The sequence below is a fragment of the Myotis myotis genome, unplaced genomic scaffold, assembly GCF_014108235.1.
Source record: "Myotis myotis isolate mMyoMyo1 unplaced genomic scaffold, mMyoMyo1.p scaffold_m19_p_17, whole genome shotgun sequence".
Taxonomy (NCBI): domain Eukaryota; kingdom Metazoa; phylum Chordata; class Mammalia; order Chiroptera; family Vespertilionidae; genus Myotis; species Myotis myotis.
Genome location: NW_023416321.1, coordinates 35,475,646 through 35,498,728, shown reverse-complemented (window position 1 = coordinate 35,498,728; position 23,083 = coordinate 35,475,646). Strand labels below are relative to the sequence as shown.

The 23,083-nt window shown below is 43.1% G+C and overlaps 1 non-coding gene and 1 pseudogene across 1 annotated transcript; both read left to right on the top strand.

The window, feature by feature from the left end:
• Window positions 1-6,462: 6,462 nt before the first annotated feature.
• LOC118671489 lies at window positions 6,463-9,795 on the top strand (annotated as a pseudogene).
• A 3,721-nt stretch (window positions 9,796-13,516) lies between these two features.
• Window positions 13,517-13,622, top strand: LOC118672616. Its single transcript, XR_004973157.1, has one exon. It is a non-coding gene; the product is annotated as a U6 spliceosomal RNA (small nuclear RNA).
• Window positions 13,623-23,083: the final 9,461 nt, after the last annotated feature.

Below are 23,083 nucleotides of genomic sequence, written 5' to 3'. Positions count from 1 at the left end.
GCAGGAACAAGGCAAAGAAACTTGAGAGTCTGGGTGAGGAGGAGAACGCAAGGCCGTAACATTTAATCTTGCTTGAAAAGAGAGCGTCAGAATTTCAGAGGGTCTGCTTCAGAGAAATGGTTGGAAATGTGTCAGAAGACTAATTTCATGGAGAAAATCTAATTAACAAAATAATACTTGGCAGTTGATCAGTATGTTTTTTAATTCAAAGGTAAAGGAGTCTCCAAATGTGAATGTACAAAATTTTTCTGGGCACCCATCCATATCAGACTTACCCTTTCTTCCTCCACTGGCTCCCCTTTCATCCAAGTTTCTTTTCTTCATCCTCCTCCTCCCTGCTCCTTCCCAGTTGGAAACAAATGATAGTTTAACCTGGATAATACGCTCCCGTGTTCTCATTGTACAAGCTGACGTTCACTCAGCTGGCCTACACCTTTCATGCAATTTATCTTACAAAGGGGAGGAATTTTTGTCTCCCAGTTATAGCACCAAAATGTCAGCTCTTTTTAAATCCCCGTAAGGCAGTTCGAGGCCATGTCTTTCTACTCTACGATAAGTCAATTTACTTCTAGTGTATTAGTTAGGACTCTGGTTATAAGTAACAGAAACCCATTTGAGCTAGCTTAAAAAGGGAGAGAGGACAATTTTTAAAGGATAGAGAAGTGCTTTCAGCACCAAAGGCCAGGTATGAAGCAAGGCCACTAAAAAGATCTGGAACCAAGAACAGTGAAGCAGTCTTGAGTCTCTACTTCTCCCTCCCTGCTTCGTTCCTTTTCTTTCTTCAGATCCACTCCCACCCCCCGCCCCAATCTGCTTTACAGGCAGAATATGACTGCTGTATAACTCCCAATTTACATGTTTAAACACCAGTCAACTGCAGATTGATTATGTTTCAGTCCAATCCTAAGTCCTCCAAAGAAACAACTGTAATCATCACCCTGGGCAACATGTCCACCTCTGCTACAGAGAGCCATGGCCAGGAAGGCAGTCAGGTGATAGCAAAACCACTCCAATGATGTGATATGTGGGTGTGCTTCCCACAGAAAGGGGAGTGGCAAGTCGGCTGAAGAAATAACCAAAAACATAAGCCAAATCAGTTTATTGCTTTGATATTTGGACTATTTGGTAACAGAATTTTTTCTTGTTGAAGCTCAAGAATATCCCAAAGAAAAGATTTCTAATTACATATTTACAGAATAAAGTTTGCAGGACCATGGCCAGTTCACATAGCAGAGTTGAGACATGTGACCACTTCTCATGGTTAGTCCAAATAACCGTGCTCTTGGATCCCAGTTGCACCAAATCTCTTAGCCTTTCCAGTTTTCAAGGATCAGTAAGCTCAAAATTAAGTAGTAAATACTGACTTGATCCTGAGTACTGGACAGATTTATGGAAATAACTTGGATCTTGGAAAAGGCTACTCAAGGATCATTAGAGTTCAATAATGAATGTGTTGACAATAGTACTAAAAGCTTTCTCCTTTGGCCATGTGCTAGCTTATCTTGGCTTCTTCATCTGTAAAATGAGAGGAATAACTTTTTTATTCCTACCTCATACGGTTGATTGTGGGTCAAATGAGGTTATATAATGACAAGTACTTTGTAAACTATAAAGAATACTACAAGTATGTCACTTGTATATTTCATGCCTCATCAAGCTTTGGTACAAAGAACTATTTCATATAATACAATGTCAGTTAAGTTAAGAACAAGTTCATTTCAACAAATGGCACTGGAACAACTGGACATCAATGTGCCAAAAAAAAAAAAAAAGTACAAATACGAGCATGAAATGAATCATAGACCTAAATATAAACCTAAAACTATAAGCCTTCTAGAATAAAATAGAGGAGAAAATATTTGTGAGTTAGACAAAAATTTCATAGAGAAGACACATACAGCATGAACCACAAAAGACAAAACTGATAAATTAGACTCATTAAAATAAAAATGATGGCGGCGGGGATACCAAGTTGGCATTTTTATCGACCACAGCCTTGTCTTTCTAGGTGCTAGTAACAGTAACCTGCTTTGCTTGTCCACTGAGGGGTCCAGCACCTTCTCTGGGGCCCAAGAATGATTTGAGGGAAAGTATAAGCTGTAAATCTGCTCAACTTCAGTCTGAAGTTAGAGGTCTAAGGAGTGAACAAAGCATGTATAATGGAATCCAACTCTTTGAAGACGAATTTTTAAGCAATTTCTTGTATAATCTAGCTGTATACAATTTCTTGTATAGATTCTAGCTGTTTAAATTTTCAAATAATCATTTCCATCCTTAAAAACAAAGGTTCTTTTTATCCTTCAAAAAAAATAAAAATTTCCTTTCTTGAAAAGACACTGTTAAGAAAATGAAAATATAAGACACAGATTGGAAAAAAAATACTGCAAAACACACATCTGATAAAAGATTTGTATCCAGAATATATAAAGAACTCTCACACTCAGTAATATTAAAAAAGCCCAATTAAAAAAGGGCAAAAAGATTTGAACAAACACTTCACCAGGGAAGAGGAAAAGATAGTAAGTAAGCATATGGGGGGAAAGTTCAACATCATTAGCCATTAGGTACATGAAAAATTATAATGAGATATCGCACTACATACCTATTATAACAACTAAAATAGAAATAAACAAATTGACCATATCAAATGTTGTAGAGGATACAGAACAACTGGAATGAACTCTCATGCATGCCGGTGGGAATGAAAAAATGGTACAGCTGCTTTGGAAAACAAATAGGCAGTTTAGAATAGTTAAACATACATTTATCACATGAGGCAAATATCCCACTCCTAGGTATGGAGTCCTTACAGATGAATAAAAATATATCTCTGCACAAAGACCTATATGCAAATGCCTATATCAGCATAATTTATAATTGTCAAAAGCTGAAAACAAACCAAGTATTCTTCAACTGGTGCATAGATAAAGACATATGGTATAGCCATACAGTGAAATACTATTCAGCAATAACAAGGAGCAAATTATTGATACACTGACAAGGATGAATCTTAGATAAATTGTGCTGAGTGAAAGAAGCCAGGCTCCAATGATTCCATTGTTGGACATTCTGGAAAAGTCAATAGTGTAGGAACAGAAATCAGATCAGCAGCTGGGAAGGGCAAGGAGTAAGAGTTTGGCACAGACTGCAGAAGAGCATGTGGGGACTTTTTGGGGTGGTATCTTCATTGTGATGGTATTTATGTGACTGCATATGTTGGAGAAAAGTCATACATCTGTGCAGCTATTCCTTAATAAATCTGACTTTTTTAAAAAAGAACAGTTTAGCAGGTCCTCAAAAAGTTAAACATAGCCCTGGCCCGTGTGGCTCAGTTGGTTGAGCATCATTCCATGCACCAAAAGGTGGCCAGTTTAATTCCTGGTCAGGGTACATGCCCAGGTTGCGGGCTCAATCTCCTGGTCAGGGTGCGTGTGGGAGGCAGCCAATCGATGTTTCTCTCTTTCTCCATCTCCCTTCCCCTCTCTCTGAAATAAATAAATAAATAAAACACATTTTAAAAGAAAAGTTAAGCATAGAATTAGCATATGATCCGACAATTCCACTCCTAGGTATACACTCCAAAATAGTGAAAGCAGGTACTCAAATAGGCATAGCAGCATTATTCACAATAGCCAAAAGTTGGAAACAACCCAAATGTTCATCAGAAGATTAATGAATAGCCCAAGCTGGTTTGGCTCAGTGGATAGAGCATCAGCCTGTGGACTGAGGAGCCCAGGGTTCAATTTGGGTCAAGGGCACATGCCCTGGTTGCAGACCTGATCCCCAGTAGGGGGCCTGCAGGAGGCAGCTAATCAATGATTCTCTCTCATCATTGATGTTTCTATCTCTCTCTCCCTCTCCCTTCTCTGAAATCAATAAAAATATATTTAAAAATAAAAATGGATTAATGGATTAAAAAAATTTGGTACAGCTCTGGCTGGGTGGCTCAGTTGGTTGGAGTGTTGTCCCATACACCAAAAAGGTTGTGGGTTCCATCCCCAGTCAGGGCATGTTCAGGAGGAAACCGATCGATGTTTCTCTCTCATATCAATGTTTCTCTGAAGAAAGAAAGAAAGAAAGAAAGGAAGGAAGGAAGGAAGGAAGGAAGGAAGGAAGGAAGGAAGGAAGGAAGGAAGAAAGAAAGAAAGAAAAGCATTAAAAACATATCTTAGGGTGAAGATTAAAAAAAGAGTGGTCTATACATTCAATGGAATTTCATTCAACCATAAAAAGTGAAATTCTGATACATGCTACAACATGGATAACCCTTGAAAACATTATGCTAAGTGAAATAAGCCACACACAAAAGGAATATCATATTATATTAAATAAATATTATAAAAGCCTATTGTGCTAATTTGATATATGACAAATGGGACTTCATAGCCCCTCTATGAATTTGTAATCACTTTTAGTTTGTTTGTTTGTTAATGTTCTTTTTTTTTAAAAAAAATATTTTTATTGATTGATTTCAGAGAGAGGAAGGGAGAGGAAGAGAGAAATAGAAACATTGATGATAAGAGAGAATCACTGATTGGCTGCCTCCTGCAGGACCCCTACTGGGGATCAAGCCCACAACCCGGGAATATGCCCTTGACTGGAATCGAATCTGGGACCCTTCAGTCCGCAGGCCAATGCTCTATTCACTAAGCCAAGCCAGCTAGGGCTTGGTGCACTTTTCTATTGCTGTATTTATCCTTTCCTTGTTGATTAGTAAGAGATATTATTTGTCTATGCATATATTACAAATATTTTCCCCAGTTTGACATTGGCATTTTAATTTTGTGGTGGGATTTGGCATAAAGAAATTTTTTGTTTTTTTCAATCAGAACTGTTTTGTTTTTCTTCATGTTTTCTACCTTAAGGTCATATTTAGAAATTCCTTCTGCTCCCCAAGATTATAATAATTTTTTTTTCTTTCTGGAACATTTATGGTTTTATTTTACTCATTACTTTGTATGTGATTTAGGGTAGAAATAATAACAGCTAATATTTATGGGGCACAGTTTGTGTAATAGGTACCATGTCCTTACTTTTTAGCATCCATCATCTCTTTTAGTCCTTACAACAAATGAAGTAGGCACTTTTACTGCCTTGTTTATAAATATGGGAGAAATGAGGCTTAGGAAGGGTAAGTATCTTGCCTGCAACTACATAACTAATCAGTGTCAAAACTGGCATTCAAACCCTAAGTCTCTTTACTCTCAAAAGATCTTACTTGCTGTATGTATTTTCTTCCTTCCACTAATATCATGAGTCAAATTTTCAAATATCTTGCCCTAACCGGTTTGGCTCAGTAGATAGAGCGTCGGCCTGCGGCCTGAAGGGTCCCAGGTTTGATTACAGTCAAGGGCATGTACCTTGGTTGCGGGTACATCCCCAGTAGGGGGCATGCAGGAGGCAGCTGATCAATGTTTCTCTCTCATCGATGTTTCTAACTCTTTATCCCTCTCCTTTCCTCTCTGTAAAAAAATCAATAAAAATATATTTAAAAATATTTTTTTTCAAATATCCTGTTATAAAATCCATCACTGATCAAAATGCCACTCTTATCATCTAGTAGCTTTTGCTAAGTTCTTGGGTCTATTTCTGCCCTTTTCTATTCTATTGATTCTTTTGTCTATTCATGTGCCAGTGACATACTGTTCTAGTGACTGCTGAATTATTTATACATTCTATTATCTGGAAGGCCAAGTCATCCCTAAATGCTCTTCTTTTTCAAAGTTTTCTGATCTTCTCTTCATTATTTATACTTCCAGAAAAACTTTACAGCTTTGTTGCAAAGTCCCCAAGAAATTCCATTGAGATTTTTGCTGAATAAAGGCAGGGGGCTGGGGATGCCTTGCTTGCTGAGAACTGAGTTCATCAGATTCCTCAGTCATAGCATACTTGGTCTGTGTAAGGCCCTTCACTTCACTTAACCCCTCCCTTAGTCTTGGTCTACATTCTCCTTCCCTCCTTCATAAACACCCACTGTTACATGTTTGAAATGTACCCTTGGATATATATGTATTCTTGTAATATATACTGCTATTTCCAGCCTATATTTTATTTTATTTTTAAAAACATATTTTATTGATTTTTTTACAGAGAGGAAGAGAGAGGGATAGAGAGTCAGAAACATCGATGAGAGAGAAACACTGATCAGCCGCCTCCTGCACACCTCCTACTGGGAATGTGCCCGCAACTAAGGTACATGACCTTGACCGGAATCGAACCTGGGACCTTTCAGTCCGCAGGTCGACGGCTCTATCCACTGAGCCAAACCAGTTAGGGCATCCAGCCTATATTTTAAATTCATAATTGGTCCAAGGATCTTTTCTGTTTCTTTTTTTTAAATTCAACACTATTTTTATGACCTATTATATGATGCTGCATGTAAAAATCTAGCTCATAGGTTCTACTGCTAAGGAGCATTATACAGGATCCGCCCAAATATTCCACCAATGAGAGACGCCTAGGATGCTCCCAACTCCTAATTTCCACAACAAAGATGCAGTGAACATTATCCCTTATGGACCTGAGAACTCTCTGGAGTACATACCCCAGGTTGGGATGACTGGTTGTTGGGTCTTTGCATCCTTGATGTAACCAATTCTGCCAAACTTCTTTCTAGGACATCTGTACCAGTTTGCACTAGCTTAATAATGCAAGAGGATTATGCATTATGCTCCCACTGCCTTTAGAGAGAGAGGAAGGGAGAGAGAGAGAGAGAGAGAGAGAGAGAGAGAGAGAGAGAGAGAGACATCGATTGGCCTTGACCGGAATCGAACCTGGGACCCTTTAGTTCACAGGCCGATGCTCTAGCCACTGAGCCAAATTAATTTAGTTACTCTAACAAGAATAAGGTTGTCCAATTTCTCAGAAAGTCCTGATGGCATTGCATTTAATTTATAGATAAATTTTGGGAGTGGGAACTATTTCTTTACACAAACTGTCAGTTAATGCTTCTGTGCTTAGCTCTAACTTCCACTCCCATCTTGAAAGGTATTTAATGCTTCCAGCTTCCAACTTCTGAGGCTTTCTACAGACATTGTTCACAATGAATCTACTGCGTCTTCCTTCTTGTGGCCTTATTTCTCTGGAGGATGTAGCAGAACAGAGACAGCTGAAACCTAAATCAATTATTACTAATTCATTCTCTTTCCATCTTCCAAAATGTAGTTAACATTGTATGTTTCCTCTGCTACTATTCTCTTTGACCTATGGGCTTATCATAGTTTTAGTTCTTTCCTGTGACTTTAATAGGGTAACAGGAGGAACCATATAAACCTTTATTTATTTTTTTAAAGTTCTTTTTTTAAAAAATATATCTTTATTGATTTCAGAGGGGAAGGGAGAAGGAAAGAGAAATAGAAACATCAATGATGAGAGAGAATCATTGATTGGCTGCCTCCTGCACGTTCCCTACTGGGGATCAAGCCTGCAACCTAGGCACGTGCCCCTGACTGGAATCGAACCTGGGACCCTTCAGTCTACAGGCTGACACTCTATCCACTGAGCCAAACCAGCTAGGGCCATATAAACCTTTAGATTTAATTGGCATGATTAACCAGGCATCCATTGTTTTCTATTTATCATATACCTTTTTTTTTCTCTCCTTTAGTGCTTTATATTGGATAGGCTAAATTCTCTATTGTTGATTTAAAAGATATACCTATTTTTTTATTCTCCTTGTGGTTATTCCTAAATAGTACAGTGCTGGTAAATGTTTACCAATTAGTTCTCTGAGGGGGGAAAAACCACACCCTGATTTGTAGTGTTTGCCAATTTTCATGGTATAAATCAGTGGTTCTTAACCTTGGCTGCACATTAAAATCACCTGGGAATCTTTTTAACATCCTGATTTCTGGGCCTCATCCTCCGGAAATTCTGTTTCTTTGTTATGGGGTGGGGCCAGGCCCAGAAATCAGGATGTTAAAAAGATTCCCAGGTGATTCTAATGTGCAGCCAAGGTTGAGAACCACTGGTATAAATACTCCCATCATGGCCAATTTCAAACCTCCAAGGCAGGATCACTGGATCTGGAGTTGGAAAGAGAGGGGCAGCAGCACACCATTATATACTATTTCTACCATACAGACATAGTAGATGTGAATAACCTCACATATATACTAGTAAATTATACTTACAATGCATCTTGAGTATTTATTATTTTAAAAAAATTTCCTGCCCTAACCAGTTTGGCTCAGTGGATAGAGTGTCGGCCTATAGGCTGAAGGGTCCTAGGTTCGATTCAGGTCAAGGGCATGTACCTTGGTTGCGGGCACATCCCCAGGAGAGAGTGAGCAGGAGGCAGCTGATCAATGTTTCTCTCTCATTGATATTTCTAATTCTTTATCCCTCTCCTTCTCCCTTCCTCTCTGTAAAAAAAATCAATAAAATATATTTAAAATTTTTTTTCCTTAATTCTCACTCAAGGATGTGTGGTTTTTCTCCTCCAATTAATTTGAGAGAGAGAGAAAGGGGAAAAGAGAGAGAGAGAGAGAGAGAGAGAGAGAGAGAGAGAGAGAGAATCATCGATGTGAAAGAGAAACATCAATCCGTTGCCTCCTGTAGGTGGCCCGACCAGGGATGGAACCTGCAACCTTTTGGTGTATGGAATGACGTTCCAACCAAATGTACCACCTGGCCAGGGCAAGTAGTTATTACTTTTAAAAAAATATAATTAGTTTAATTGTAAGAGTGCATAAGTTATGTTTTAATGATGGCTGTAGTTAACAACTGGCTTGCTTAAAATTTAACTATCAGCTTTCATAAGCTGGACAAGCCAGTTCCAGCACACCACTGCCCTGTATTAGTAAAATCCTAGATTATATTGATTTTTCCTATCAAATTTTTGACCATTTCATTGAGGCATGACTGACATATGCTAAGGTGTGCATGCTAGAAGTATGAAATTTTATGTTTAGACACTTGAAACCAATGGCAGGAAGCAGCTGCAGAGCCCTGTGGTTGCCGTCTCCCGTGGGCGTGAGCCTCATCTGTGGGCCTGGCCATGCTGGGGCAGCACTCCTGGGAGCGCTTTCCATTTGGCATCAACAGCATTGCAATTTAGTGTGGCATAAAGCCCATATATCCATCTGGAACTTTTGCTCAAATGCAGAAATGTGACTCACCTTGCTAGTAACTGACCCTGAGTTCATGAAATACCTAAATAATGTGATGTGACAACTAAAAGATTGGTTACACAAGTGTTCAGCTCAGAAACTGGGGGTAGTCATCTCGAATATTAAAAGTGCTGCCCAGCCGGTATGTCTCAGTGGTTAAGCAATTGACCTATGAACCAGGAGGTCACGGTTCGATTCCTGGTCAGGGCACATGCCCAGGCTTGATCCTCAGTGTGGGGTTACAGGAGGCAGCTGATCAATGATGCTCTTTCATCATTGATGTTTCTATCTCTCTCTCCCTCTACCTTCCTCTCTAAAATCAATAAAATATATATTTTAAAAAGGTGGTGAGGTCTCTGAAAGATGGAGATTTGATACTGAGTGTGATAAGACGGCCAGAGAAGACAGTACACCCAGAGAAGTCTCAGAAAGCTATCCAAGGTGACATGCATTCAGTGATCAGATCACAGCTATAGTGACATTTCTGCTACTGTTGGACATTTCTTATTCATTTGATCTTCTTATTTATGCAAAGATTCATGGTTGTACCTGAAAAGTGGGAAGAGTTGGTACCACAGTTCATTGTGGATTCTGAGCAAGTCCATTGGGTTCCTTCACTACCACAATCCACAAAGTAAACAGCAGAGTAGCCCTGTCCCAGGCTGAAGAAAGAGGGAAACAATGAGAAATGAAGTGGAAAAACTAGCAGCTTCTATCAGCCTTCAACCTTCAACACATTAAGTATGAAATCACAAAATTAAGATGGAAGCCTGAAGTTGAAAGAGAACAACAACAAAAAAATGTCAAGACCATTTTTCCTGAAGCTCCCCAGTGTCTCAGGCTCATCAGACTCTCCATAAAAGATCCTTTGTCGAAGTGCTTTTCCTAGAGGGAGGTTGTGGACAGGGTGGCTCACAGCTGTGGGTCTGGAGCACAGTTTTTCATTTATTCTCAGCAATGCCACCCATCACAAGTTTCTGGAAGAAGGCTATGATCAGCCTCACAGCCAAAATGCCCTAAAACACAGCAGAAGAATGAGGAGGAAAATGTAACAGGGTCTAAAGTACACGGTGCTCAGTAAATGTTGAATTAAAAAAAAATGTTTGGAAGGAAGGATGCTCAGCAACAGTTATTTGTGTTTACCTCTGGTGTGGTCATGGAATTTAGGGGAAGCGGGAACTTCCATGATTTCTTATATTGAGTTCTATATTATTTGACTATCTTACAATCAGCAGAGAGCACTGCTAGTATTGTCAGTTTGAAGACTTTGAAAAGAAAGCCCAAGGTCTAAAACATTACCATCTCATACTATTACTCGTACCCATAAAGGAGGTTCATGGGGGGGGGGGGGGGGACATTTGTGATACTTTCAACAATAAAGATAAAATTTAAAAAAGAGCTCCTAGTGCAAATGTGGTGTGTGCTAAGCATTTTATAAATATTTAACACATAACTAGGTACAATCATTTTTCTTGTTTAACAGACTAGGAAACTGAGACTCAGCTAGGTTGTATAATTTGTCCAAGGTGTCACAGCTAAGAAATGTCACAGCGAGAGTTTGACTCTGGGTCTTTGGCTTGGGAGTCTATTCCTAATCACTATGCTATACCAAAATACTACTATTAGCTGAGGAAAGGGACAAATATTCCTGGAAATCTGAGAGTAAGGTCCAAGCCAGCAAGTGTAAGTTCTTTAAACCTTCTATTTTACACTTAAACTTCATTATGTCACTTTCTGTCTCATAATGCATGTACAATTTGTTTGAAAATAAAAGCATGTGAGTTATTTCCCATCAAGTCAAATGAATGCTCCAGGAGGATGCCCCGTGTCTCTGCTAGGGCTTCACGTACCCTGGGCACATCACTGGGTATATCCACAGAGAACTGTTTGCCCCACGTTGAGGATCACAGACAAAATCCCCGTTGCTTCTGGCATTCTCTGGTAGATCAACTAGGTCAGAACGTTTTCCTAAGATCTTGAAAGACATCAAACATCAGTTAACTCTGGTCTTGTCCCCGTTCCAGTTCAGGGGATATATTCTTCCTCTTAAGTAAAGCATACCAAATGACCTGACTGGTGACAGCTGACAGATTGGCGGACCTGCTGGCCAGGGTATGACATTCCTCAGGCCGGCCCCAGCTGACCCTGACTTGGTCAACTGTTCCTCACAGCCCACAGCCCACTTTCTAGGAATTCACACACAGTGACTGCTGCAATGATACCGTTCAATCCCACACACAGTTGTTAAATGTTTAGTAAGTGCAAAAGTTCATCCACACAAAAAAGTGGGGGGACAGATAGTGGTAATGGTTGCACAATATTGTGAATGTAATTAAAGCCACTGAATTGCACACTGAAAAACAGTTAAAGTGGCAAATTTTGTGTTACATATTCTACCACAGCAATAAAATGATTTAAAAACACACACACACACAAATTTATCCACCGGCAAACAATATTTTGTCTGGGCCTCAAGGATATTCTGGGGTGGGGCATGGTAGCTGTTTCAGATGAATGGAACTATTAGCCAAGGGGAGAGCAAATCTAACCCGGTAACCCCTTGCCGAAACCCCTTCAATGGCTCCCCATTATTCTTGGGATAAAGACCAAAAGTCTTAACAGGCCTATGAGGCCCTATGTGGTCATCTTTCTGATTTCATTCTGTGCCACTTCTCTCCTTGCTTTTCCTGTTCCAGCCACCTGGCCTTCCCTCTCTTCCTTTCAACATGCCAAGCTCCCTTCCACCTCAGGGCCATTGCAAAGGGACTTTTCCCCTTTGCTTGAAACCCTTTTACATCCCACTTCATTCTTGGCTCACTCAACTGAAGCATCACTTCCTCAAAGAAGCCCCCCAGTATGGGTCAGATTCCATGTTATATATACTGATAAAACCACATATCTCCCTGTTGTAACTGAAAAATCACAGAAAAACCCCAAGTAACAGTGGCTTAAACAAAAGTGAAGCTCACATGCAGAAGTCCTGCGCTAATCCATGGTGCTTAGAACCCAGGTTTCTTCAGTCTTGTTGTTCCACTACACATGGCTTTCATTCCCAAAGTCGCATCATGATCCAAGAAAGTAGCTGGAGCTCCAGCCATTATGTCCACATTCCCACAATCAAGAAGAAGGAAGAGGAAAAAAGGGCAAGCCCCCTCCTTTAAAGACATTTTCTGGAAGTTATACATACCGTTTCTGTTACTATTGGCCAGAATTTAGCTACATGACTACATCTGATGCAAGAAGGCTGGTAACTGTATTTGTTATTCTAGGTAATCATATGTTTCCTTGAAAGTGGACATTTACCTATGCTACTCATAAAGGGAGAATGGACATTGAGGGGCTACTAGAGTATCTATCACAATAGCATTAATCTTATTTTGTAATCATACATTTATTTAAGGTGATTATTCAACTGAAGTATTTTCCCTCACTAGATTATTACCTTTATAAGACCTGGGCCTTGTCTGCTTTTGTTTATCATTGTATCCCCTGTGCCTAGCATGGTACTTGCACAATAGGCATTCCACAAAGATTTGTGGACCAAATGTGGAAAGCAGGCTATTATATATATATATATATATATATATATATATATATATATATATATATATATATATATATATATTTGAGAGAGGAAAGGACAGGGAGAGAGAGAAAAAAACATCAATGATGAGAGAGAATCATTAATTGGCTGCCTCCTGCATGCTCCCTACAGGGGCTCGAGCCCGCAACCGGGGCATGTGCCCTTGATTTGAATCAAACCTGGGACCCTTCAGTCTCCTGGCTGGGCTCGTAGGAGAGAAGTAGGAAGAGAGGATTTGCCCAGGCACCTTATCTTGTCTTCCTTAGGCCGTCTGCCTCCAATGGGGTTGGGTGGGGAGAAGGTCCTGGATTATCTAGAATAGGCATTGTGAGTTTGTCCTGGTTCTGGACTATTCAGCAGAGAGCCCATGCAAACACCAGGTCCTGTCTGTCTCCTGTACCTCTCCCACCTCCAGCTGTGCCTGGGCAGGATAATGAATGGACAGAACCATACCCTGGGCTCCTTTCCTTCTCTACACTCCCAGCTCCATCCTCTGGCCGTAGGGTTCATGCTGCTGATCAGCCTCAGCCATTCAATTCTCTTGTGGAGCAAACCTCTGGGATGTGGCTGCCTGAGGAAGATGAGACTGTCAGAGCCAAAGGAAGGTGTTGGGAAGTCCTTCCTGACGTTGTAGTCATTCAGCCTGTGCAGGCAAGGTGTGCAACCTGGTTACCATGCCTGACAAGAATGTGGCCCAACCTAGACTAGACCAGGAAGCAGGGATACACTTGACATCACCAGGAGAAGAGAAAGCCAAGGTAGTGCCACACCTGTTTTTTGGTGGGTAAAAGGAATTTTTTAAAACTCTATTTAAAATGTTATCGCGCTCGCTTCGGTAGCACATATATTAAATTGGAACGATACAGAGAAGATTAGCATGGCCCCTGCGCGAGGATGACACCCAAATTCATGAAGCATTCCGTATTTTTAAAAAAGTTATCTTTAATAAAGAATATAGATACAGATTTTTCCTAAAATCTAAAAAGTCAAATAGAAGAAAAAGGTTAAGGAAAAACAGAAGCCCTCTGTTCCCCCTATCCTAGCCCAAATCCAGCTCCTCAGATCCAACACTTTTAACTCCTTTTAGCTGCTTTTTCTGTATTTACACCCATCACCGCGCCCCCCCCCCCCATGTCTAATAACAAACTTATATTGGTATTCCTTCAATGTTCATTTGCAGGCATGGGGTTCCTATTATGGACTGGGAGGATTTACATCTTACTTCACTCCCTTCTCAATGTCTTTTAACACAAGTTTGGTTAAAAGCCATACTTCATGCTTTTAATATTATGACTATGTAACTATCAATGACCACAGACCCAAGTACATGTCCCTTGAGTTAATTCACTCTTTTTGTCTCAGCTCAGCTTTGTTTGACTCTATGAGCTTACCCACCCACCCCCCCCCCCAGGACTCTGTAAACCCCCGTAATCCAATTTTCCCCACAGATAATCCCTCAGATAATCCCTCAATTTTCTTTTTCCTCGTGCAACTCCTCCCCCCACCTGGACAGGTTGCTCTCTGGTCCTCTGCAAGGCTCCCTCCCTGAGGCTTTCCTTTGCTGACATCCTGGGAATTCAAGAGAATTGTTTTATAACTATTTTTATATGATTTCAAAATTTTATATGATTTCTACTTGTTCACTGTAGAAAAAAATGTAAAGGCACGAGAAAGAAAATAAGGTGATATATTAATTATTCATCTGCACAAACATAACCATTAGCATTGTGGCATGTATCTTTGCAATCTGTTTTACACATATTAATCTACATCAAAGAGGGGGAAATACAATCTGGAAAACAAAACCCATGGCTGCTGCATTTCTGCCCCTGGGAGAGAGTAGCACGATTCCTATCAGAGCCAGGATTCTCCTGTGGAGGAAAATAGCTGTTGGGCCCCATGAGCCAATGAATATCAAAAGTCCTCCCCCAGAACGTGGTTTAAAAAGACAGGAGAGCCAAAACCGGTTTGGCTCAGTGGATAGAGCATCGGCCTGCGGACTGAAGGGTCCCAGGTTCGATTCCGGTCAAGGGCATGTACCTGGGTTGTGGGCACATCCCCAGTAGGAGGTGTGCAGGAGGCGGCTGATCGATGTTTCTCTGCCATCGATGTTTCTAACTCTCTATCTCTCTCCCTTCCTCTCTGTAAAAAATCAATAAAATATATTTTAAAAAAAAAATCAGTTCCTCATATGCACTAGCCACATTTCAAGTACTCAGCAGACACATGTGGCTAGTGATTACCGCATTGGACAGCACAAAATAGAACATCTCTGTCATCACAGAAAGCTCTATGGGATTGTACCTGGCTCTAACACAGATAATAAATTTGCAATGCGTGGGCCAAATTTAGTTCATAGCAGTAAAACATGATGATTAAGAGAGTAGTCTCTAGAGGCAGAGGCCTGAGTTCAAATCCTGCTCTGCCACTTATTAATCAGAGGATTTTGGACAACTTAATCTCCTTGCCTCAGTTTCCTCATCTGCAAAGTGAAGATAATGATAGTAACTACTATACAGGTTGGTATACAGGCCAAATAATTGATACTTACAAAGTGCTTAGGAAAGTACCTGACACATAATAAGTAGTTATTAAATATTTTGATTTGCCTGTTAGTTACTAACAAATGAAATTAAAATCAAAATTAAAATCTGAGCCCTAGCAGGCTTGGCTCAGTGGATAGAGCCTGTGGATCAAAGGGTCCCGGGTTCGATTCCAGTCCAGGCCACGTACCTTGGTTGCAGGTTCCTCTTTATCCCAGGCCCTGGTTGGGGCTCGTGCAGGGGCAACCAATCGATGTGTTTCTCTCACATGGATGTTTCTCTCTGTCCTTCCCTCTCTCTTCCACTCTAAAAAGATCAACGGAAAAATATTCTCGGGTGAGGATTAACAACAACAACAATAAAATTAAAATCTGGGTTTCTGGCCTTTTTTTTTTCCTTTTAGAAGGCCTGCAAGCCTGGCTCACATCATTCCTGATATACTTCAATTGGCCAGAACAGAGTGGCAGCTGCCCAGTTAAGATGGAGCATAGCCCTAGCTGGTTTGGCTCAGTGGATGGAGCATTGGCCTGGGGACTGAAGGGTCCCAGGTTCGAATCCAGTAGAAGGCACATGCCTGGGTTGTGGACTCAGTCCCCATTGGGGGCGTGCAAGAAGCAGCTGATCAATGATTCTTTCTCATCATTGATGTTTCTGTCTCTCTCTCTCTCTCTCCCCCTTCCTCTCTGAAATCAATCCTATCTAATAAAAGAGAAACATGGTAATTGGCATACGACCGCTACCCTTCCCATTGGCTAATCAGCGAGATATGCAAATTAACTGTCAGCCAAGATGGTGGCCGGCAGCGAGGCAGCTTGAAACTAACATGAGGCTTGCTTGCTTCAGTGACGAGGACTCCAATGTTCCCCGCCTGCCTTGCCGGCCTCTGAACCTGCAGTCTGAAACATTGTAACAAATATAGACGCTAAACAAAACCCCAGAAACCAGCTTTCAGTGAGCCGGGATCTCAGAGCTGGAGTTGATACAGTGTCTCGCTTATAGAACCCAGCAGAGGCCTCAGAGCTGGAGCCAGAGCTAAAGCTAGCCCAGAATAAAAAGAAAAAAGAAAAAAAGGAGCAGTTGGGAGCTTCAGTCACCCGCGAGCCTGAAAACAGCCCTCAGCCCCTCACCCAGACTGGCCAGGCACCCCACTGGGGACCCCCACCCTGAAGGGTGTGTGACCAGCTGCAAACAGCCATCATCCCCTCACCCAGGCTGGCCAGGCACCCCAGTGGGGACCCCCACCCTGGCCCAGGACACCCTTCAGGGCAAACCAGCCAGCCCCACCCATGCACCAGGCCTCTATCCTATATAGTAAAAGGGTAATATGCCTCCCAGCACCAGGGTCAGCGGAGCAGCGAGGCCTCCCAGCACCGGGATCAGCGTGACAGGGGGCAGCGCCCAAACTCCTGATCGCCCTGCGGCTCTGTGTGTGACAGGGGGCGGGGCCACAACCTCCCTATCCGCCCTGCTCTGTTCATGACAGGGGAAGGCGTCCCAACCTTCTGATCAGCCCTGCTCTGTGCATGACAGGGGGGAGCTCCCGAACCCCCTGATTGCCCTGCGGCTCTGTGTGTGACAGTGTGCGGCGCCCCAACCCCCCCCCCCCCACGGGCCCTGCTCTGTGTGTGATGGGGTAGAGTCATAACCTCCCCATCAGTCCTGCCCTGAGTGTGACAGTGGCGGTGCCCCAACCCCCTGATCGGCCCTGCTCTGTGGGTGATAGAGGGCGGCGCCCCAACCCCCTGATCCGCCCTGCTCTGTGTGTGACAGGGGGCGGTGCCCCAACTCCCCTATCGGCCCTGCTCTGTGCGTGACAGGGTGGAGCTCCTCAACCCCCTGATGGGCCCTGCTCTGTGCGTGACAGGGGGGAGCTCCCCAACCCCCTGATCGACCCTGCTCTGTGCGTGACAGGGTAAGGAGCCCCAACCCCCCTGATGGGCCCTGCTCTGTGTGTGACAGGGTAGAGCCATAACCTCCCCATCAGGCCTGCCCTGAGTGTGACAGTGGCGGCGTCCCAACCCCCTGATCCGCCCTGCTCTGTGCGTGACAGGGGGTGGCGCCGCAACCTCCCCATCAACCCTGCTTTGAGTGTGACAGGGGGCGGTGCCCCAACCCCCCAATCGGCCCTATCCTGAGCATGACTGAGGGTGGCATCGCAACCTCCCAATCTGCCCTGCTCTGTGCATGACAGGGGGCAGCGCCCCAACTCCCCAATCGGCCCTGCTCTGAGCCCGACCAGGGGCTGCACCTAGGGATTGGGCCTGCCCTCTGCCACCTGGGAGCAGGCCTAAGCCAGCAGGTCGTTATCTCCTGAGGGGTCCCAGACTGCGAGCGGGCACAGGCCAGGCTGAGGGACCCCCCTTCCCCCCCGAGTGCACAAATTTTTTGTGCACTGGGCTCTAGTATATATATATATATATGATGCAGCATAAACTCCTTAGTTGCCCACATGTTCTTTTGGGGCAGGTATTGCATCAGCACCACTCAGAGCAGGCACCTTTTTCTAATTTGCTCTAAGGCACAGTGTAGGCTGGTGGGCAGCCCTGGGAAAGGTGGCAAACACAGGGACATCAAGCACTGCCTTAAGGAGGGAGAATGGCAAGTAGTTATCAGGGGCATGGATATCTAATGTTCTGTAGTCAGCTGTCACCCAAATTGTAAAGTGTTCTGATTCTGTGTTTCATATCTTCAATAAGGTCTGCTGCACACAAAGATTGGGGTCAGTAGTACAGCAAGGAACAAAAAATGATGATGAAAACACACTGAAGGCTGAACATTTGGCAGTCTCTGGAACAATGAGCCCCTTGAAAAATCTTATTTGAGGGTGGATACCAGAGTATGGGGAATAGAGGCCAGAATCCTTGCATTTGAATAATTAGGAACTCTGCGGCTGGAAATATCGGCAATCTCCCGAGGCAGATATCTGGGTTACAGACTCACACACCTTGAGGAAAGGGAGCAGAGAATCAGACAATTTGCAACTTTGTAATTTCCTTTCATTTCTGAGTATATCACGGACATCTTTTCATGTCATTCTTCTCTCACATCAGTGATTCTCAAGGAGAGGAGAGGTCATATCAGAATCAAACCACCCAGGTGCCTCTTCAAGCCACACCGATGTATTTATCAGTCAGGAATCAGGTGAGAGAACAAAATCACTTCCAGGGTTTAAAAACAGAAGGAATTCAACACGAATATTAGGCAATGACCAAACCCCTGGAAGGGCAGGAGGAGTAGGCTTTTACAAATAACTCCCAGAACGCTCCCAGGGAAGCCATTCCCTTTATGACCTTCAGGAAGGTTGAGCTCCAAGACATGCTGCTCTAGCTGCAATCCAGGTACCAGAAAGCTAAGACCGGAGGCTGCTGCCACCAGCCCAACCTGGACACTGGTTGAATGTGGGTTGCTGCCATGGCTGACGCCAGAATTTCCTCTCAATATCTTCGAACCTTGAGATGGGAAATTGGCAATCTCATCTCAAGAATATGGCATGACCGCCTGGCCAGCGTGGCTCAGTGGTTGAGCGTCAACTTATGAAACAGGAGGCCATAGTTCGATTCCGGGTCAGGGCACGTGCCTGGGTTGCAGGCTCGATCCCCAGTAGGGGGTGTGCAGGAGGCAGCCAATCAATGATTCTCTCTCATCATTGATGTTCCTACCCCTCCCTCTCTCCCTTCCTCTTTGAAATTATATATATATATATATATATATATATATATATATATATATATATATATATATTTTTTTTTTTTTTTTAAAGAATATGGCATGACCTCTACCTCACTTTCCCTTTTCAAATCTTGCAGCAATGCATCTAAGTGGCAGAACCTAATTTGCATCCAGAATCGTAGCTGCATGCAACCTGGGAAACATAGCTTCATCTTTTCAGCCTCTGTAGCACAGGAAGACCACCGGGATCAATGCTGACGATCCATCAATCATTCTAGTATGTCGCCTCTAGGAAATCATTGTCTCTGTTTTGTGCAGAGCTATTTTTTCCTCCCTGCGACCCATGTCCCCTTTTTCTAATAATAGTCCCTGATTTTCCTTTGGAGAATCACCCTTCTCACTTGCACTCCATGTCACTGGGTGAGGCTGAGCCCATACCCCAGTCCCAGGGGAGGGCCCATGTCCTAGCCCTGGGCAACTAGTACACTCCATCTCCTATTCTTGCTCAACGTGTCATCCCTCAGAGAGCATGTGAAGAGATGGATACCATCCCCCTGGAGACATCAGGTAGAGAAGGGACAGATAGTTATCTTGGACTGTTGAGACACTTACCAACCTAGAAGCTGGGGGCAGAATACTATGCTTCACTGTCACTTTCTGCTCTAAGATTTGGCAATTGCCTGGCCTGTGTGATGTCTATAAAAAAAAGACAATCCTGATTTGAGATATTCTGCCCTTTAATTAAATGAAGCACTAGATCACAGTCTCAATATTTTATTTGGAAAATACGGTCTCCATAACACCTTCACATTCAGCCTAACCCCCCCTCACCCTCCTCCCCCCCGCAACTCCCCACCCTCCCACCTGTATGTTCTAGCTCTACCTCTCACTTTCTCTTAATCTATTCTTTTTTAGGTTGGGAGCTCTGTACCTCAGCATCAACATCCACAGATGCTGGGTCACCGTCTCTCCAGGAATTGAACACAAGAACATTCAACTAAAAAAAAAAGAAAAAAGAAAAAAGAAAGAAAGGGGAAAAAAAAGGAGGAAAGAGAGGTAGAGATAGTTATCTGCCTAAGAAGTACCTGGTGATTGTATGTGCCTAGAGACACAAACCTGCTTCCTATGGTGTTTAGTCTTGTTTGGCTGTGGGCCTGGGCCACCTATAATGAAAGTAGCTGTGACTGAGACCAGAGGTTTGGCTCTGAACCTAGACAGTCAGGTGACCCTGAGTAATCTCTCTAGGCCTCAGTTTCTCGTTGGTAAAATAAACGGACCAGGCCCATTTATGTTCTATTTTTGATGATTTACAGTCATACAGCGGGTCAGTGTTGATTTGAAGGTAAGATGACAAAGACACAAGACAGTTTGCTTTAGAAATACCCCACTTGTGAAGAAGATAAGCAGTATTAAAGAGCTCTAACCTAGGAGTCAGGATACACTCTCCATCAGTGGGCAAGTCGCTTGGCTTCTCTGTGCTATCAAGGGAGATGCTTGGAGCCGATAATGTCTAATGGCCTCTCCAGCTCTAAGGACCTAAATGAGCCACACCATAATGTTTTGCGGGGGAAATAAATCAGAGGGGAACGCGAATGCCCTCAGTGGGTGAAGGGACTGTACTGGAGAGGTTTGTCCTTCTCAGGCATTCATTGGAGTCTTCCCTGCCCTTTGTGTCTCCCTCACTTCCAATGTCCAGGCTTAAGGGCAGGAGCTGGCACATCTGAGGGTCAAACCAGGGAAACGAGCAGGACCTTGAGTTCTGCTGAGTCCTCCCATGGCCGGAGTCCAAGGGTTGAAGACCAGACTTTTCAAGCAGCTTATCAGGGTACATTACTGGCCCAGCCCAGGTGACTACTTGGCAGTGGACTTTGTTTGATCTATTAAGTGTCCCAGAAGTGCCACTTTGGCTGACGCCCTCATCCACACCAGGCCCCACGCTGCAGGGGACTGGTGACCTCCAAGTCTGGCTGAAAGTCAGGAAAGGGAAACTGTCCTTGGAGATCTACCAGGCTGAGACAGTTCAGAGAGCTGTCACAGGGGCACTTTTGAAAAGAATGTGCACTAAGGAAGCCTGGTGGGAATAGCATAGGGGCTTGTGGGAGGAAGCACAGACAATGAGGGGCGGGTGAATGAGAGTGAGGAATTCTGGAGTTGCCCACAAGGAAGAGCAAGGCTTGAGCTGAGTGAAGTGAAACAGGCCTGGAGTCCAAGAAATCTATTTCAGTGCAGCTAGATCTTCAGGTGAGTAACATATTAAAATGTATAAAATAACATTCCAACTAGCCTAATTACATATGCTACCTTTCCGTGTTTTCCCCCCTGATTTTAAAAGTAATCCTATATAATAAAAGCCTAATAGGCAAATCAACCAAACAGTGGACCGACCGATGGAACGACCAGTCGCTATGATACGCAATGACCACGAGGGGGCAGACGCTCAATGTAGGAGCTGCCCCCAGCCTGCAGGCCCCAGGCCAGCCAAGGCGGGGGCCAGTAGGGCCCCCCTGATTGCCCCACTGGTTGCCCCACAGAAGGAGGTGACCAGTGGTGGTGGCAGCAGCGGCGGGTGGGGCCGGCAAGCAGGCAGCACCAGGCCAGCCAAGGTGGGTGCCAATGGGGGCTCTCCAATCACCCTGCCAGTCGCCCCACAGATTGGCCCTGATCACTGGCCAGGCCTAGGGACCCTACTGGTGCACAAATTTTGTGCACTGGGCCTCTATTGTAATATAAGGTAAAAAAATATGAAAAAGAAGAACTGAGAACAAGAAAGCAAATATTAATTCTACCACCTAGTGATAACCACTATTAATATGTTGGTATGTTTTCTTCTGGCCTTTTTTGCATATGTATACAATATAATTTTTAGAGGGATAATATTGTATGTGTTTTTTTCTAATTTGCTCTTTTCACTGAATATTTCTTCTTAGTCAATATTGATACTTGTCATACATTTTTTTTAAATATATTTTATTGATTTTGTACAGAGGGGAAGGGAGAGGGATAGAGAGTTAGAAACATCGATGAGAGAGAAACATCGATCAGCTGCCTCCTGCACACCTCCTACTGGTGATGTGCCCACAACCAAGGTACATGCCCTTGACCGGAACCGAACCTGGGACCTTTCAGTCTGCAGGCTGACGCTCTATCCACTGAGCCAAACCAGTTAGGGCCAGTACTTGTCATAATTTTTAATGACTGCACAATATTTCATCATATGGAAGTACTATTTTTTAATTTAATAATCTTTTATCACTAGGTATTTAAATCATGTCTATTTTTAACCATTATAGACATGCTTCTTTGAACCTCTTGGCACATATACCCTTGCTCATGTGTCCAGTTATTCCCTTCAGATAAATTCCCAAAAGTGGAGGTGCTAGGTCAAAGTGTATTATACATGTTGACATACTGACAAATTTCCCTGCAGGAAGATTGTAGCAATTTATTCTCTACCACCAGTGTCTGATGCTTGATCACCCTGAGTTAACAGCTTTGGTACTTTCTGTATTAAAACTATGGCTGTACACCTCTTCTTTTTTTTTTTTTAAATTAAATTTATTGCGGTGACATTGGTGTACATCTGTCCTTTAACATCAAAATTATACAAATTTTATTCTTTGACTCAGTAAACATTTGACTTTGGGAAAATGTTTAAAGAAAATATCTAAATTACACATACATAAAAGGGGTAGATAGATAGATTGAGGGGGTGCGGCTGTATCTGAGTAAGCCAATTGCTTTGGACAATCATTGTCCCTGTGGATTGGAAAGGGCGCCCTTAATTGTGTCAGGGCCTTCTCCCTGTCTTTGCTCACTGAAGGAGGAGGGGAGGCAATTACACCCAGTTCCTTGGACAGTGCCACTGTTGTATATAAGGTGGCCCACCTGCTTATACCCTCTCAAGCCTGAAGAACCTCCCCTCACCTTCCCTAATGAGATCAGGCCTTGGCTCATACATAGGGTTGACAGCCCTACCCTGTCTGTCAAAGGTTGCTGGTGATATGTGCCCAAGTCTTTTTGTAGCATTAGTTACAAGAAAGGATAAGATGATAACCAGGGTGATCTTTCCCCTTCTCACAATCCCTTTAAATCCAAAGCCTCCACATTCCTCCTTTTGGATTGTGAGACTCAACCAGAGAAGAAAGTCAACAAAATCTCAGTTTTTAAACTCACAAACT